This window comes from Rattus norvegicus, chromosome 2 (assembly GCF_021556685.1).
Source record: "Rattus norvegicus strain SHRSP/BbbUtx chromosome 2, alternate assembly SHRSP_T2T, whole genome shotgun sequence".
NCBI classification, from domain to species: domain Eukaryota; kingdom Metazoa; phylum Chordata; class Mammalia; order Rodentia; family Muridae; genus Rattus; species Rattus norvegicus.
This window is the reverse complement of record NC_141535.1, coordinates 212,936,033-212,952,013: the sequence shown is the minus strand read 5'-3', so window position 1 is coordinate 212,952,013 and position 15,981 is coordinate 212,936,033. Positions and strand designations below refer to the sequence as shown.

Here is a 15,981-nt window from a genome sequence, read left to right as displayed (position 1 = left end):
CGTGGAGAGTGACAGGGAGGACACCTGATGTCAACCTCTGAACCCAACACCATCATATATGTGTTCACACAGGCACATGTGTGTGCACACATGTGTACGGACCGTAGGCAAATAAAAATCACAGTGCTATAGTATATCTTTCTTGTCAAAGATATCACCTTAGGGGATTGGAGAGATGGCTCAGTAGTTAGGGTCCTTGTCGCTCTTGCATAGGGCTATTTTATTCCTGACACCCACTTGGCCGCTCACCACTAACAGCTAGCTGTAACTTCAGTTCCAGGGGATCTGACGCCCACTTCTGGCCTTGACAGACACATACATGATGAAGAGGCATACATGTAGGCCAAACATCCATATACATAAATTTTAAAAAAATATATATGTAATTTGTCTGGTGTGGTGGAGCACACCATAATCCCAGCATTCAGGAGGCTAGGGTGGGAAATTTTTGAGTTCTGAACCATATAACAAAACTCTCTCTAAAACGCATGCACATCTAAAGCAAATCCGAGCAGGAGGCCAAACAACACCCCCACAGCCATCTTAAGAATTCTCTCGTTAGACTCTAATTCAGGATTACCAAGGGAGACTTGGAGCACTATCTCCCAAAGAATACAAGAAATACTTACAATGACCTCTAGACCTTTAAATTGCCCAGTTTAAAGACTTAAGACTGAAGAACCAACCCTGGGGTTACTGCCAAAAGGAACTCACCACAGTTCTAGGGCGTGGCTTCCTAACCCTGCCCAAGTTGGCTTTGTGACTATAATCAAATGCACTGTATTGTGTGATTTCTTCCCACTGGATACCTCAGACAAAAACAGAACACTGAGAAAAGGTAATAGATGAGTCTTTAACAATCTATGTGCATAGAATTTTCATTTATTTACGATCTGTATGCACAAAATTTTATTTACTTTTAGTGATATGCGTGTGTGTGTGTGTGTGTGTGTGTGTGAGAGAGAGAGAGAGAGAGAGAGAGAGAGAGAGAGAGAGAGAGAGAGAAAGAGACTGTGTGGATCTCTGCATGTGAGGACAGGTGCCTGTGGAGGTGAGAGAGCCACTGGACTGAGAAGGAGTTACAGGTAGTTTGTGAGCTGCTTGGTGTGAGTGTGAAAAATCAGGTCCTCTATAAGAGCAGCGAGTATTCTTAACCATTGAGCCGCCTCTCCAGGCCTCACAAAAAGGTTCTTCGTTCTGTTTTGTTACCTCAGATTGCACGTCTGCCTACAAAGAACTGCCTGGCTGCCAGTTTTGTTGAGAAGGAGAAAGGTAAAGAGACACCCTTTCTGCAGTGAATTCCAGAACAAAGATCTGGGGCCTGTTCAAGTCATCCTAGCTGGCGACGCGGTTTCCTATCAAGAAATCTTAGAAAGTCAAATGGCATCTGCGAGTTAATCAGCAGCAGTGAGATCAGTTATGAGCAGGTGCTGTGTCACCTTGAAGCGGGATGGGCAGATTCTTCTGACGCCAGAACACCGGAAGTTTCCAGGAGTGGCAGGACATCCGGCTGTTGTTATTCTTGGCCCTGCCCAGTGCAAGCATAGAAAAGGCAGCTCGCTTATTAGGGGTATAAATAAAGGCTCAATTACCTCTTGCCGTGCTCAGGTGGCCAAAAACATTAATTAGGAGTCTGCTGTTCTGAGCTTGCAACTGCAACTGAACCCCTTAGGAACTTCCGGTCTTGCCTACGGCTGACCCCGGAGTCCTTTGACTCAGCCTATATGAGAGCGTCCCTGTCCCAGCTTGAAGAGAGTCACTCTCCTTTTTGACTCTTTTCCTGGGAGATTCAAGGAATGGTGTGTATTGAGTGAAAGTTGTATGCATTTGTGCTTGTTTGTGTAAATGCCCCTGAGATCTGCGTGTGCTCTTAATGTCAAATCACAACACACTGTAGAATTAGGAATGCTGACCTCCTAGGCCCTGGGGGAATCCTGGGTACTGCTAGGGTTCCTTACTGTTATTTTGTAGTTGAAAACTCTTTTAAATAAACAACATGTACCTTATGACAAAATCAAGTATCGCAAAAGTGGGCAGGAAGATCTCAGTCTCTTTATCCCTCTGTTTCTGTTTTCTTTGAGTCCCTTCTGAAAGTATTTTGTTCTCTGGTCTTAAAAGGCACATTTTCTGCTTTTCTCTTTCCTCTTCTTTCTTTCTTTCTCTCTTTCTCTCTTTCTTTATTTCTCTCTTTCTTTCTTTCTTTCTTTTTTTTTGTTTGTTTGTTTTTTGTTTGTTTGATTTGGTTTGGAGTTTTTTTCAGAGTTTTGAGACAGGGTTTCTTCACTCTTGTAGTTCGGGTTAGACTCGAACTCACTATGCACAGGAGGCCACCTCTGACTTGAGAATAGTAATCTACTTGGCTTCCCAGGTGCTGGATTACAGGTCTGAGCCCCCGCGCCCCAGCTCCTCTTTCAGATAAAAGTGAAAACATCCTCCACCTGCTGTTCTGAACCTTGTCAGATTTTTTAATTTATTAAAGTTCTCCAAGAGGTTTCAAAGCAAAGTCTTTAGTAAGAGTCACTAATAAAGGCCTCCCCTCTGTTCCCCAGGAAAAGCACTACAGAGACGTGTATTAAAAATACTTTATAAGCCAGGCTTGTTTGTGCATGTTTGTAATTCTGGTACTTGGGAGGTAGGCGCAGGATAATCAGGAGTTTAGAGTCGTCCTTCTTCGCTATGGAGTGTGTGTGAGGCCTCCTGAGTTACAAGGAACCCTGTCTCAAACAACGAACAAAGAAGCATCATTTACAAACAACTTCATTAACTCTCCGAAATCCACGGTGTAGATAAATCTATTCAAAAGCCCTTGACCTTGGGGCTTCATGCATGGATATTTGATACTTCCAGATAAAATAAAGCATTCTCTATTAAATCTGAATTTCAGATAACAAGTGATGTTTTAGTCTAGTCGTGTGGCACATGACAGTGTCATGGGTAACCACAGGTTGTGTGTATGATGGTGGTATCCGTAGGGCGTTTCTCAGAATGCGTCCTCACTATTCGCTGACGGTTGTTTAAGTCCACTCTATACAATGCTTCCCATTTCTGAACCTTGAATTCCAGTGGTAGCTCTGTGGTTTTTAGCTGCTAGATGTGAGAACCGTGAGGAAAATGTTTATTCACAGGGAGTTATTCCAACCAACATTCCCTAGGACGCCTTGTATTAGAGATGATCTAGGTGACATATAATAAACGACCGACTCCCTCAGAAATATCTAAGATCTGAGTTATATTGGTTTTGAAATGAGAATCAGAATCTCAGCTAAAATGGCTGGGAACTCGACCCAGTAGCAGATTGCTTTCCTGTTGTGTATAAGGTCCTAGGGTTGAGCCCCAGCCAAAAACCCTAATTCAGTTTGAATAGAGGACATGTGAATTGTGGATGAGGAGTGATACCTCCCCATGCCACTCCCCCCACCCCCAGAACATCCTCTCTCATTCCAACCAGGGCAGCTATATGGGGCCTTGTGCTCCCTAAAGAGAACAACTCATGCCAAGTTACAGGTAGAACAAACAAATAAAGCGTATTTATAGATGAGAAAGCAAGCATGAAAATTAAATCAACTCTCCGGAGTGGAGGGAGGATTGGTTTGAGTGTCAGGTTCTGGTGTGCCATCCCTCCTCCCTTGTCTGCCATCCCCCCTCCCCTGTCTGCCATCCCCCCTCCCCTGTCTGCCATCCCCCCCTCCCCTGTCTGCCATCCCCCCCTCCCCTGTCCGCCATCCCCCCTCCCCTGTCTGCCATCCCCCCCTCCCCTGTCTGCCATCCCCCCCTCCCCTGTCTGCCATCCCCCCCTCCCCTGTCTGCCATTCATCCTCCCTTTCCCCCTTCTCGGGATGGTTTGGGATGGTGTCCTTTGTGGAACAGGCAGATGCTTTCTCAGTGAGGGATTCACTGCCCTTGAAGTTGGGAAGTTTACTAGGGGAAAGGGCAGTGGTCCCTTGCACCTGCTGGGGATGGAGTTGAACTGCGACTTCAAGATCAGAGCACCGTCCTTTCTCCTATCTGGCCTTGGCTATCTATCCAGTGACGTCTCACTACCTTCTGCACTATCCTTGACTGCTCTGTCTTAACCCTAACTTTCATTTTAGCTCTAATGCTTGTTTTCAGTACACTACATCGTTATTGTCCACTAAAGAAATGATCAGGTATCTACTTAAGTGGTCTAAGATTTTGACAAGAAGGATGCACTATTGTGATGTATGTATTTTGGGTTTATTTTAGTTTATGTGTATGAGTGTTTTACTTCATGCATGCAGTGCCCAGAGAAGCCAGAGTGTATCAGAGTCCCTGGGGCTAGAGTTACTGGCACTTGTGAGTGGTCACAAAGGTGATGAGAAGAGACTCGAGATCTCCTGAAGAGTGTGTTCTTAACCAGAACCATCTCCCAAGCTCCTCGATTCATGATCTTAAGTAAATTAATAATATGTGATCAAATGACAATTAATCACAGATGTTAGAACACTAGTAAGAAGCAAGGATTGAACTGGACCTGGTGGTCCGTCCAGTGATTGGAGTAATCACAGTACTCCTTGGGCAGCAAGATCTGGAGTTCAAAGTCAGCCTAGGTGACTTGAAATCCTTTCTCTCTCTCTCTCTCTCTCTCTCTCTCTCTCACACACACACACACACACACACACACACACACACACACACACAGAAATGAAAATATGAAAGAGAAGCATGGGCTATCATAATGTAAAGAAAGATTCTGTTAGAATTGAAAGAAAATTGTAGTCTCTCAGAGCTGCTAGAGTCTGAATGTATCTCATGTTTGTGTTGGAAACAGGATCCTCCATTCAATAAGTGGGAGGCAATTAGTCATTAGGACTCTTCGCTTATGAGTGAATTAATATCACTAACAAAGGAATGGGGTAGTTAATATGAGGGTGGGTTTGTTATTTAAATGAGTTTGGCCTCCTTCTGATCTCTTGCTTTCTACCATCCTGACACAGATGGCATAGCAAGAAGTCCTTTCCTATAGAACTGTGAGAGAGAAAAAATCGAATCTTTATAATTTCCCAGTCAGGGCTACTCTGTTAGAGCACCACAAACACCCAAGATGGAAAATTAGCAGGAATCGTGGCTATTTGTATACCAAGTGCTCTAAAGGGAAGAAGTAGCTTGGATCAGGCAATGGATGGATGCTGGGCAGATTGGAGGCGTACGTCAGAGAGGTCCAGTCATGAATGGATAGTTGAGGGTGATTCTCTTGAAGGCTGAGAAGCCATCTGTAGGGAAAGCCTGGGACTTAAGGAGCCCATTTAAGTGGCTGTGGAAATATGAGCAGTAATGGCTACCCTAGTGAGGCTTTAGATTGCATTGAGGAAAAGGAATTGAAAACTGGAGCTTGGAAGCTAGAGTGACAGACAGCTCGATGTTTAAGAGCATTGGATGCTTTTTTCCCCCCAGAGGAGCCATATGATGGCTCACAACCCTTTGTAACTACAGCGTTGGGGATCCAACCCCCTTGTTTGGCCTCTGGGGCATGGCACACATGTAGTAGAGTAGTAGCAGTCATATACTCAGGAAACACACACACATACACACACATAAACACACATATACACATACACACATGCATACACACATATACACACACATGCACACATACACACACATGCATACACACACAAATATAATAAAACACTCAAGACCATCCTTGTTACACAGTAAAGGACACGGTAGAAGCCCATTTATTTCCTGGATTTTAGGAAAGCAGAATCAGGAGCAGTGAGCTAGGACATCTAACCCAGGAAATCGCTAAGCAACACAATACTGAAGAGCTGCAGGGCTGCGTCTCACCACCCACAGCAGGATGAGAGTGGAAAAGAAATGATTTAAGGATGAGATTTATATACCAGGCACATATTCTTAATCCCAGCGTTTTCAAGGAGGAGAATGAGGTGGAGGCTGGAGGCTCTTGAGTTCAAGGCCAGTCTGAGACAGTGAGTGACTATCTCTAAAGAGTTGGTGGGCTGGGGAGGGCGGGGGGGAACGAGGGCTGCTAGGGATATACTTAAATGGTGGAGTGGCATTTGCCTGGCATGTGCAAGGTGGGGTTTAATGCTCCACCCAAAAGAAGGTATTTATAATCTTACGGGAAGCAGGGCAGAGAGGTTTGGACAGTTCTTAACCTGGTCACGTGTCTTACTTTGTTTTCTGTGGCTGGAACTGAATACCACAGGTTAAGTCAGAAGCCTGTTGGTTTTTCCGCTCTGGTAGCCGGGAAGTTCAAGACAGGAGCAGCCACATCTAATGAGGCCCTTCCTGCCAGTGTTGACTGCTGCAGAGTCCCAAGGCCATTCAGGGCATGGCATGGTAAGACGAGCAAGTTTGTTTACTTGGATTTTCTCCTCCCCCTCCCCCTCCCCTACCTTCCCTCTCCCCCTCCTCCTCATTTTCCTTCCTTTTTTAAAAATCACATTTATTTTATGTGTTTATACGTGTGTAAGTGGGCGCTGAGGCATGAGAGTGGAGGTCAAAGGTCAATTTTATTTTTTTCTGTTTCTACGTTGTGAGTTCTTGGAATTGAACGGTTATCAGACTTAACCCTGCGCCATCACAGTAGCTTGCTCTTCTTAAAAAGTCACTAATACAGTCATGGGAGTGTGTGTGTGTGAGTGTGCGTGTGTGTGCATGTGCGTGTGTGTGTGTGTGTGTGTGTGTATCTGTCTTGTGTGTGCGTGTGTCTGTGTGCGTGTGCGTGTGTGTGTGTGGGTGTGTGTCTGTGTGTGTGTGTGTCCTTATAATCTCATTGAGCCCCAATTACCTCCAAAGATGCCACCTTCAAATACAACAATTGAATTAAGTTTTCATCCTCTGAGTACAATGGAGATTGCATTTCAACTTGAACTGTGATGAGGCATTCAAACCACAGCACCATGTAAACAAGTTTTTAAAAGCTGTCGTTTAGTAGAGATCATGAAGTATGTGGTCGAGTGACCATTCACTGGAAATTGCAATGGGTAGAAAAAAGCCAGGTTCTATTCAAGGCAGTGAGAGATCGACCCTTACCATTTTGGAGGTCTTTCGACCTGCTCCTCCTATTCCCGGCCCAGAGCATCAGTCAGGGAGGATGGTTTGTCAGGCTGGGGTGAGCTAGGACCCTCTTAGGACTCTCTTCTATGCATTCCAGTGCAGTGCTCCTCAGCTTCCTCAGCTTCCTCAGCTAGGGAGGGGTCAGGCAGGCCCTAGTATAGCTCTTGCCACTGTTCTAAAAGACACAGAGGTGAGCGGAGACTCGGCAGAGTTCACAAGGCATGAACTCTGCAGACCTGCATACTGCAAGAGCTGTAGAGCTATGATGGCATCCACTTAGATTTCAAAGAATGCCACAGACAGCCTGGAGTCCCAGGTAGAGACTTGTCACAGGTGTCGAGCTCCTGCTGAAAGCCCTTAGAGCGGCAGTGTCCAGTGGAGACGGGAACCATTCACCGTGTCACAGTGAATTCTATCCCCTGAGTATACCAGCCATCGTTGTCATCAGAACAGCTGAGATTACTCACAGGAGACCCCTGAGATCCGCCATGACTGCTGACTTTCCTCAGAAGAGAGGAAGGGTTGAGGAGGGACACTGGACCCTCATCTGAGATTCTGGAAGCTCCCTCTGTGCTCCCAGACATTTATATGTTTTTCTGTCCAAATTACACATGGCCTAGTGGGGTCAGAAGGTGTCGGGACATACGGATGATGGATTGGCAGTGGGAGCCAGGGAGACACGGAGGGGATGTCTCTATACTGCTGTAGCTGGTTAAGATGTTTTAGTGTGACTAGCACTAGTTTAACTAGTTTTAACCAGCGGGGGTGGGTAGCCAGTCCTGTAAGCAGTAACTCCTCACCCATGCCCTGTGAGGGTTCACCAAGTTGGGCTTTGGTGGAATCAGACACTGGTTTGTCTTGTCATTGGGTTTTATAAGGAGGAGTAGGTGTTTGTTTACATTTCCCCAGGGAAAAAATGCTGGCACCAGGCCATCCATGTGAAACGCCAGCCTGGGAATCCTACAGGTGGAGAACATGAACCCATGAGAGCTGATGAACAGGCCAGGCTGAACTAGGCCTTAGGAACAAAGTCCTTGGCAGCCATCCTGCGTGCTCAGCATGTGGAACATGGAATTAGAAGGAATCCCTCACCCCCAGCTTTAAGACTCATTGAAGGGCCAGTGGGATGGCCCAGTGGATAGGGGCACTTTCTGCAGAAGCCCGACAACCTGAGCTTAATCCCTGGGACCCACATAAAGGTGTAAGGAGAGATCTGACCCCATGTAGTTGTCTTCTGACTTCTGCATGCAGGCTATAGCATGTTTACCCACACACATCAAACACTCACACACACATTAATTAATAAATAAAATTCAAAATGTAAGAGAGACTGACCGGCATCTTCCATGTCGAGCTTTGGGTAGGCTAGACTCTGTTAGTCCGTTTCCTGCCTGCCCTCCCTTTCTGAGAGAGAGTCTGTCTTGTCCTTAGCTCAGCAGATTACTTTGGTGTCTTCCTGTGTTGATTTCATACGATCACAGTTGGAGGAGAATCTGCCTTAGAATAAATCGCACGGCCTGAACATGATTTTGGGGGCCAGAATGTTATTGTTTAATGTTCCTCAAAGTTTCTGTTAGAAAGTTAGACACTTAATTCCAAGGCAGGTGTTGCTGTTCGTGCCCGCAATCCTAGCACTCGGAATGCACGGGGCCTACCAAGAGTTTGGAGCCATCTTGGTTTACATAGTGAGTTCCAGGCCACCCTGCGCTACAGGGTGAGGCTTTGTAGGAAAGAAGAAAGAAAGACAATAATTCCTGTAGGGAGAATCTCTTAGGGACTGTGTGGAACCCTCACTTGTCAATAAGAAGTTGATGGCCTGTTAGCTGAGGCAGGAACTAGAAGGTGAGACATTCTAGGTGACTTTCCCAAGATTCTGGGAAAGAGTAGAGATCTGGAGATTTTGCTCTGGACTCTGGGGAAGGTGGACACATGAAATCAAGGAGATGTGACAGACATAGATTAGAATAAATGGGTTATATTAGTTACGAGGTAGGCAAGAAGCCAGTCAAAGCCTATGGTCTGGGCATTCAATCATAAATAATTAAGTCTCAGAGTCGTTATTCTGGGAACAAAGAGACTGGGTAGAAAGGCTTGATACAAATTCCTAGTACACTAGTGCTGGTCTCAGGTAGCCCAGGCTGGCTTCCAGCTACGTGGCTGAGCCTGACCTTGAACACCTGATCCTCTTGCCTTTGCCTCTCAAGTGCTGAGACTGCAGGTATATGTGACTATAGCCAGCTCTGACTGGATTTCCTAAAAATGAACACTGAGATCTACGTGTTGTTTTTGCAAATTGATATTCATATCTTAAAATTTGTCAATACAGATTATCATCAAACGAGCCAACAGGTAGGAGAAACCATTGGAGTATTTTCGTTACTAACTGGTGGAGGAGCTGAAGAGATGGCTCGATGTTTACAAGTACCTAGTGCTCCTGCAGAGGTTCCAGGTTTGGTACTCAGCACCCACTCAGAGCCACACCTGGAACTGCCTCTAACTCCAGCTTCAGGAGACTGAATTGCCACCTTGTGACCTCCAAAAGTACCAAGTGCATACATACATACAAGCAAGCATACATGTTACGTACACACAAGCAAGCATACATGTTACGTACATACAAGCAAGCATACATGTTACATACAAGCAAGCATACATGTTACACACATACAAGCAGGCATGCATGTTACATACACACAAGCAAGCATACATGTTACATACACACAAGCAAGCATACATGTTACATACACACAAGCAAGCATACATGTTACATATATACAAGCAAACATACATGTTACATACATACAAGCAAGCGTACATGTTACACACATACAAGCAAGCGTACATGTTACACACATACAAGCAAGCGTACATGTTACATACATACAAGCAAGCGTACATGTTACATACACACAAGCAAGCATACATGTTACATACACACAAGCAAGCATACATGTCAGATAAAGTGAATCTTTTAAAAAAACATCCAACTTGTATAATTTTAAACTACTTTACGAAACTATTGTAAGTGTCCAAAAATGGTAATATCTATTCAGGAGAGAATGAACATAAATATTTAATTTTTAAATTTTCTAAAGGTTATTTATTCTATTTTATATGTATTCATGTTTTGCTTGCATGTAAGTATGTGCATGCCTGGTGCCCAGAGGCCAGAAGATATTTGGTCCCTTGGAACTAGACTTACTAATGTTATAAACTGCTGTGTGGGTACTGAGAACTGAACTGAACCAACTTTACCTGCAAGAACGCCTAATGCTTTTAGCCTCCTACTGAACTGTTTTTAAAACTGCACATTCTGTCATAGTATAGTCAAAAATGATAGACAATTCATCATAGATGTGTAGAAGCAAGTCACCTTTTTAGATAGATATAGTCATTTTGATTTATATAATTCTGTTCATTCTTTCTACCTTCCTTCCTTCCCTCCCTCCCTCCCTCCTTCCTTCCTTCCGTTCATTTCATTTATTTGAGACAAGGTCTCCCTGCATCACCCTGGCTAGCCTGGAACTTACTGTGTAGATCAGGCTGGCCTTGAACTTTCAATGATCCCACGGTAATTCTCTTGCCTCTGCCTCCTGAGTGCTGGGACGGCACATGTACATCACCACGCAGGTACGGTTTTTTTCTTTTTGCAAAGTTTCATTAGGATCATTACAGGAGATGTTTTAACTGCATTTAATAATGGAAAATAGAATTTCCAGAAAGCAAAACATAGCCTGTCTATGCACCTTACTCTCTTTCTTCCCGTTTTTCTCCTTTCTCTAGGGAACCACCTTAAGCCATGCCCTTGAAGTTTGGATGTCTTCCAGTTCTAGCAATAACAGACAGTAGTGATGACTATTAACTAGCTACTGCCGTTCTTCCCTTGGCTGGCATGGAATCAGGGGCCTAGTAAGATTCTTCTTGTGAGTGCTCCATTGTGAGCTTTTGACATTCTTCCTGATAAAGTTTTAGCTTGATTTTCTGGCCTACTGACAGACAGGAATCTCTGTCACCGCCTCAGTAGGGTTTTGTTCATTAATCTAAACAGGGTCTCCTGCAGCTCAAGCTGGCCTCAAGCTCCTTGGGAGCCGAGGAGGACTTTGAACTTCTGATGCTCCAACTTCTGCTTCCGGAGTTGGGTAACTATAGGTGCATTCCATCCTGCACACTTAAGAAGTTTTCAGTTCTAGAAGACAGCCTGAGTATTTCTAATGAGAAGAGGTCAGTTGCTCCTTGCACTGTTTACACTTTGGGTGGTAGGAATGGTGTATGATATTCATTTGGGATGGGGCATTGACACATACATACTAAAGGCGGCTTCCCATACTCCAGACACCAAGTTGACTGAGGTTTTGTTTCTTCCTTGCAACCAAGGGACTGGAGGTTGGAGTGCTTGAACTAGTGAATTATTACATATTCACAATGCAGCCACTGAACAACTGTGCTTTACACACAACTTTTTAAAAAGCCACAATTTATTCAATGAAATTAGAAACTGGAAAGGGCAGGAGATCAATGTTTACGATGTGCTGGGATCACAGGGGAGAGTTACTTTGTGTTAGTTGGAAAGAAAAACTTTAGAAGCCTACTCAGTGAATACAGAACTTATAAGAGAGGCTTGTGTTTGAATAAATGTGTGATAAAAGAAAAAACCCACAACAGTTCAATGGTTGGTTATGGACTGGAGTTCAAAATAAAACTGCATTCAAAGTGTTCCCCATATTGGGAAGGAAACAGTCTGTCAAGGTGTTGGCATCTCAGCCCTTCAGAGGCAGAGGCAGGATAACCAGGGGTTCAAGCCTTAATTAAAAACACACTCCCTCAGAAGTGTTTTTCATAATGAGAAAGAAACAGTGTATCAAACTGCAGTGGCCCACCAGCCCTTGCGAGACTGAGGCAAGAGGATCATGAGTTCAAGACAGCCTGGTCCACTTTTTGGATGTCATTATGGCCTGTATAAGACTTCTTTTCTTTTCTTTTTTAGAAAGAAAGAATTAAAGAAAGAGAGAAGAGAAGGAGGGTAGGAAGAAAGGACAGAGTAAAAATGATTAAAATTGTAAAAGTGCCTTTGTAGTAACGTTTTTACAGTTTACTCATTGGAGTAAATATGTAATTTTCCCCTTGATTCTTAGTGTCACTTAGCTTCAAAATGCTGCAGTACGAAATAGGAACCATGATTTGGTTCCCTGCCAGTAGGTTAAGTAGCACAAAGATACTGTTGACAGGAGTTTTGTAAAGTTTAGGCTTCAGGTAGAGCAGGGACGCCATCCAGAGCATTCAGAGTAGATGATGCCCTTGCTATACTAAAAATATTCACAATCGGGAGTTGGATTATGAATATGTTAATTTAACTACTTAACAATGACGATGAAAAATTCCAAATAGCTTAACTGGTGTGATGTCTATTCCTGGTTGTTGACTTGACTCTATCTGGGGAACGACAACCCAGAATTGGGAGGGGATCCCTCACCTGGGATCCAGATCTTGAGGCTGGAAGACACAAGTTTCTGATCTTGGCATGGAGAGCTTGCGGCAAAGTGGCCATGAAAAGCTTAGGCCCAGGCAAGGTAGTAGTACAGGCCTTTAATCTCAGGAGACTGAGGCAAGGAGATCTCTGAGTTCAAGGTCAGCCTGGGACAAAGCAAGTCCCAGGTACAGGCATGGTGGTACACACCTTTAATCTGGGCCACACCTTCTGCTGGAGGCCTCCATAAGGACACTAGAAGGAGGAAGAGTCACTCTTCACCTGCTTGCACTTATTTTCCAGCACATCTGTTGAAACCTATTTCTACAAAAGACCAGCTTAAACAATTAACCCTGTGGGACTGAGCAATTACTAGACTCTTGGACTTCCCATCCACAGCTGCTATTGTTGGGTTAGTTGGTCATCACAGTAAATTCCCTTAACATATGGAGACATCCCATAAGTCCTGTGACTCTAGAGAACCCTGACTAATGCAGCCTGCTATGCTGGGCTGCTGGGATAGCTCAGCAGGCAAAGGTGACAGCTGTGCAAGTCTGCAGGTGTGCCATTGATCCATGGGCCGCATGCAGAGGGGAAAGAGCTGACTCTACAGTTGTCCTCTCACCTCCACGTGCACAATGGAGCACGCACCGCCCACTTCCCCTCATGTACACTGTGGTGGTTTGAATAGGATTGGCCCAGGGACTGGCAGTATTAGGAGGTGTGGCCATGTTGGTCATTGTGAGTGTGGGCTTTAAGAGCCTCGTTCTAGCTGCCTGGAAGCCAGGCTTCTCCTAGCAGCCTTCAGATGAAGATGTAGAACTCTCAGCTCTGCCTGCACCATGCCTGCCTAGACACGGCCATGCTCCCATATTGATAATGGACTGATCCTCTGAACCTGTAAGTCAGCCCCAATTAAATGTCCTCCTTATAAGAGTTGCCTTGGTCATGGTGTCTCTTCACAGCAGTAAAACCCTAACTAAGACGCACACTTAACACACGACAATAATAAAACCCAAAACACCCCCAACAAAACCTCTGCGATATAGCATTTGACTGCATTACTCTTTGTGTGTGTGTGTGTGTGTGTGTGTGTGTGTGTGTGTGTGGTGTAGTGTGTAAAACACCTTGTATGGCTAAATGTCAACTATTTTAGAGACAGGGATATATAGAGTATATGTTTTGAATTTTGATTAATATTAGAATTTAAAACAAAATATAATAGACACATTTATTTTTATATTGTAAGAACTTGCTCTTATTTTTGTGGTGCCCAAGACGTTCAGCATGACAGACAAAGCTGCAGTAGTTAAAACTGATGATGTAACTAAGAAGAATTAGACCATGTGGCACAGGTGTGGCCAGCTGCTCGGGTTGTAGCTAATTCAATTCTAGGGTCTTGCAGTCTGTTTTGTTGGTGGTGGTGTTTTTCCAGAAGTGGGAATTGAACTCCAAGCAAGGACCCATCCATGCCAAGCAAGTGCTCTACCCATATCCTCAGCTCAAAATCCGTTTTCACTTTTAAGACAATAAGTTGTTTAAATTTTGAAGTCATATTCAGAAGTTTTAGGGAAAACAATGACTCAGCTTGGAGACAGAACGTTATGCTTTATTGGGGAATTTTGTAGACAGTATAGCTTTAATGTGACCAATAATGGCCTAATTTACTTTTGTTTGAGACATGGCATGCGTAGCCCTGTCTGTCCTGGAACACCACATGTAGATCTGGTTGCCTTTGAACTCAGAGATTCACCTGCCTCTTCCTCTAGAGGTGTAGTTTTAGTTTGAATTATGGCCCCTATGTCTTTCTTACATGCCAGAGCTTCGGTAAGCTACATCTTAGCACTGGAATAGCTCTAAATGAGACAGCCATTTATTAAGTATGTCCCACTACTAATTAGTTTAACCAGTGATTGCTACATAAATTCATATTATCTAGAAAGTGAGAGTGAGACCGGAGAGGTGATTAGCACTGTTAGAAGACATACTTTGAAAGAGGCAGGCCTGTTTGAAACAGAGAAATATAGAAAAATATTGGAAAGAAATTATTGCTTCGGATAACATTCTCTCTCACCCGGTCCCTCCCCTCCTCTCCAACCTCTGCACACTCTGTAACCCAGGCTAGCCTCCAACTCCTGTAGTTACGCCTTAGCCTCGCTGGAGCACTAAAATTACAGGTATGCGTCACCACACCTGGCTTCAGAGACGTTCAAAGAGCATTTTCGAAAACCGGCTTTAACCTAATTAGAAGAGAGTATTCGTTTGCTCAGCCTACCTCAGAAAAGGACAGCAAAGAATTTGGTGAGTGGTGGCTAGACTGCCTGCAGAGCTCTGGCTACTTGCCTGGACTTCAGCGGGGAGCAGAACTAGGCAAACAGGAAGGTTGGGGCGGAAGAAGCTGGAACACCTGTGCCTGTCCTGTAGGGGAGGAGTTTCAATGCTGATAAGAAGTCTGTTGATGGGATGGGGTGGGGGCTTGAAGCATTCAGTTGTCATGACTCACTGAAGAGTACTCTACTAGTTATAGAATGAAAATGTGTGTGTGTGTGTGTGTGTGTGTAGCGACAAGCAATTAATACTAAAGCATATGCTAGGGAGTTACTGAGCATACTGTACTGGGTATCTAGTAGCACCAGCCAAACTTGGTGACTGCCAGTGGAGGCAGGCTGGGGAAATAACTCAGCAGAGATAAAATCAAGCGGTGGTCTGCGTCCAAGATTCCTATCGGAGGCAAAAGATGCCCCAGGCTCTGAACAGGTTGTTTTGCACAGTGAGGGAGAGACCGGCCCCTGGAGGTGCCCAGCAACCTAGAATTCGGGCAAGCTCAGTGTCTCACCTCCTGCAGGTGTCAGTCGGGTTCGCTTTACACCAAGTCTTTTACCATGGCAACGTCCCCAAAAGATTACTGGGTCGTCTGCCTCTTAAAAAAAAAAAAAAAGATTTCCCTTACAATCAAATCAAAATGCTCTATTAAAACAGACACGTCGTGTGACACGTTGCATTCACATTGGACGTTTGACCTTTACACACGTTTGTGATTCCCGAAGATCAGAGGCTGAAGCGCCAAGCCTGGAAGGAGAAGTACCTTAACAAGAAAGGTTTTTAACTGAACACACGCTCACACCCCTCTGCTCAAACGTCTGGAGAGATTTTCTTTGTCAGTGGTCGGCAGGGGACCGCTGACGTGTGGGGTCGCCTTTGAGGGGTCTCAGAGCAAGGCAGGGGCAGTGGGCGTCCTCCTTCGCTCTCCATCTTGGAGTGGGAGTCTGAGTGCGGCTTTCCCTGAGCCCCGCGGCCAGAGCGGACACCGCCGAGGGTCGGAGGAGTGCGGGAAGAGCAGCTTCGAAGGGACCCCGCCAGCCCCCGCGCGCGCGAGTGCGGGCCCGCCCCGATCCCAGGGTGCACCGCGGCCCGCCCCCTCCCCGCCGTCCCGCCTCCCCTCGGCCCCGGCCCCCTCCCTCCCCGCTGCCGGGAGG

General features: G+C 45.1%; 1 long non-coding RNA gene across 1 annotated transcript; it reads left to right on the top strand.

Moving 5' to 3' along the window:
- The first annotated feature begins 744 nt into the window (after positions 1 to 744).
- On the top strand, positions 745 to 1,778 carry LOC134485683 (uncharacterized). Its single transcript, XR_015676886.1, has 2 exons — positions 745 to 838; positions 1,215 to 1,778. It is a non-coding gene; the product is annotated as an uncharacterized LOC134485683 (long non-coding RNA).
- The last annotated feature ends 14,203 nt before the right edge of the window (positions 1,779 to 15,981 follow it).